This window comes from Choristoneura fumiferana, chromosome 27, assembly GCF_025370935.1.
Source record: "Choristoneura fumiferana chromosome 27, NRCan_CFum_1, whole genome shotgun sequence".
Lineage (NCBI taxonomy): Eukaryota > Metazoa > Arthropoda > Insecta > Lepidoptera > Tortricidae > Choristoneura > Choristoneura fumiferana.
In genome coordinates, this window is record NC_133498.1 from 2486636 (window position 1) to 2490159 (window position 3524).

Below are 3524 nucleotides of genomic sequence, written 5' to 3' on the forward strand. Positions count from 1 at the left end.
AAAGGACGAGCCATCAACATTAATGGCGAGTACTTCACTCACCTTCGATTCGGCGACGATATTGTAGTCATGGCTGAGACCATGGAGGACCTCAGTGCTATGCTCGCTAACCTCAGCAAAGTTTCCGACCGAGTTGGCCTGAGAATGAACATGGGCAAGACAAAAGTCATGTCTAATGTCCATGTTGTGCCAACTCCCGTAATAGTCGGAGGCTCTGCGCTCGAAGTTGTTGACGAGTATGTATACCTAGGACAAACGGTCCAGTTAGGTAGGTCCAATTCGAGAAAGAGATCACTCGTCGAATCCGACTCGCTGGGCAGCGTTCGGGAGCTTCGCATGTCTTTTCATCCAATTACCGCAGTGTTTGAAGTCAAAAGTCTTTGACCAGTGTTGTGTGCCAGTGATGACATACGGATCTGAGACGTGGGCGCTAACGATGGGCCTCATGAGGAAGCTCAAAGTCACTCAAAGGGCTATGGAGAGGGCTATGCTCGATATCCTCAGTAGAACTAAGGTTACCGACATAGCCCGAAGAATTGCGAAACTGAACTGGCAATGGGCGGGGCACATTGCTCGCAGGACTGATGGCCGATGGGGTCAAAAGGTTCTCGAATGGCAGGTGTTCAAAGTCAAAACAATGTCAAATATCTTTATTCAATTTAGGCTATAACAAAGCACTTATGAATGTCAAAAAAAACCTACCAACCGGTTCGGAAAACCTCTGTTGAGAAGAATCCGGCAAGAAAAATCAACGAGGTATTTTTTTTTTTATTAACACATGTGATGCGAAGTTTAGCAGGAGATGCCAATAATGGAATAGACGACAGACTGGTACATTCTCGTAATTTATTTCCCCATTAAGTGGTATAACCTCTCGTATTATAGGTGATAGAAGATTTACTTCACAGTTATTACTTTGTTTGTATCTATATCTTGTCAGAATCTTCTCCAAGTAAATTGAGTCGTTCCATGAGGAATTAATAGTAGCAGCGTCTGGAGAAGTGCTATTTCTTCTCAACTGTGATATTTCTTCTTCATCTGAACTGAATGTCTATATCTGATATTGCATTGACTCGTGGAATCAATCCGACAAGTTTTCGGCCTCCGAAAATTGTGGATGACCTGAGACAAACGATTTAATAATTAATTAGCCCATTTCTATAACTACAAAACTTACAGGTAGCTTTTTCGTCATTTCAAAGCCAAAAATTTCAAAAATGGCTTAACGATTTTGAAATCTTGCTAAGAGACCGCTAGAGAAAACTTGTTTTCAAATAAAAAAAAAAACACATTCAATCGGTTCACATCGGTTCACTCGTTTAAGAGCTACGTTGCCATAGACAGACAGACAAGACCACACACATACACACACATGTACGGTTAAACTTATAAAAGTAGTTTTTATTTCACTTTACTCATATTTGGAAAGTGTATTATACTGACATGACAGAAGTTTATAAAAAAAACTACATCATTGGCATTGGGAAGTATTGCTGGACATAGCAAAAGCAAGTTAAAACGTTGTGCAGTTGGCAACGGGAAGAATGCTGGACGTAGCAAAAGCAAGAAAACGTTGCTTAGTTGGCAACGGAAGTATAATGGACGTTATACTTTGCAAACGTTAAACACACAAACAGAACGTGTTTCTTAATGTCAACTATAGTGAAATATCTGTTTTTTAATTATTACTTAATATCACAATGGCAATAACTCATAACAATTTCATACAAAACCAAGAAAAAATCCACTTACCGGGAGCCCGCTAGACGCGACCTCCCTTCTCTGATCTTGGCGGCCACTGACGAACACTTGGCGTTCCCACCGGCTTGATACATTTTTTGGTGAAATAATATTAGCATTTAATATTATTTATGCTACTTAAAAAAAAACTCCATGTTTTAATATTACGTGTAGATTTAATTTTTTAGAATGTCCAGTATTCTTCTCGTGCCAAATTAAGGGTTAAAAAAAAACACACACACACACACACATGCAGGGGTATTGCAGATGCGTTGCCAACCTAGAGGTCTAAGATGGGATACCTCAAGTAAACAGCGTTGCGGCTTGCCGTAACATTATGCTGAGTGGGGTACTACTCGATGTTATTATTTTTTCCATCTAATGTATTTTTATGTGTATCGAATATGTTTAAATAAATGTCTCTCTCTCTCTCTCTCTCTCGCTCAAGTGCCAGTAATTTCACCGGCTGTCTTACTCTCCATGCCGAAGCACAACAGTGCAAGCACCGCTGCTATATTATTACTAGTATCGGTATTAAAGAGCTAATTTATTCTAATATTAGTAGGTAGTATCGGTATCGATACCAGATTACGGTTTCACTTCACTAGTGATCCTGTTACCGCTTACGTCACAACTGTTCTTGACCCAGTGCTCTATTGTATTCATTATCGCAATTGCATTCTTATCACAAGGGCCGTAATGTTGCAAATGCCGTGTGCTCGTCCATCTTAGTAGAACAAAGGATTGGTTAGAATTAATGAGTTGAAAGTTCATCTTAAAGAATAATTAGCTATAATTTATGGTCTAACATCCGAAGTATAAAAAATGAAAAATGTAAATGTAAAAAATGTACAAACTTAATTAAACTTCATTTAATGCTTATTATAATTTTTTATTATTCTTTATTGTCAATAAATCCTATTATTTATATTCATGGAAATTTTTTTGGCAATCAATATGAGTTTTGTTCAAAAACTTAATTTATTTGCTAAAATGTATTTTTTATCCGGTTAACAAATCGGTGAAGGTCGATCTTACTTCGGATCCTGTACTATTAGATTGCCCTAAATTTAGAGAATTCAGAGCTGGTTAGAGCGATTTACCGGAATTGTTTTTTCCTAATAGCAAAATATTCAAATTAGCTTTTATTCCTAATGCTTTTTTCCCACTATGGTTTTCCCAAATTGAATCGACATCGAGTGTCGACGGAGCTCCTACTTCTGTGGCTTTTGGCCCTTCGGGCTTATGCAAACTTAACATAACCTAAACCTAGGTATGTTTCTGTGTCAATTAAAATTGGGAAAAAAATCAAAACTCAACTGCGTTAAAATACTAAAAGAAGAAACAAGACGTGGACGTAGTGGTCTAGAACTCTGTTAAGTAGCTAACTTTACCCATTAGGTACAACTAAGAATTTTTGAGCTGGTCGCGATTTGAATGGGTCCCCACTTAAGTTAGCTACTTAACAGAGTTCTAGACCACTACGTCCAAGTATTATTTTTTCTTTTTAGTGTTTCAAGTATTTTTTAACGCAGTTGGGTTTAGATTTTTTAAATTTATTGTTTTATTTCATACTTTTTGACATTTCTGTGAAAACGGTAAATAAAAACACATGACTTGTATATATTTTTGTAATTTGTTTTTAAGTCCCTTTATTAAAATAAAAATTTTAAAAGACACAATTTTGCGCCAAAAATCCGCTATTTTCATTTTTTTTTTGATTTTTATGTACCCAGTGTTAAGACGTATTAAGACGAATTCAATGACGTATCATTTATCAAAAT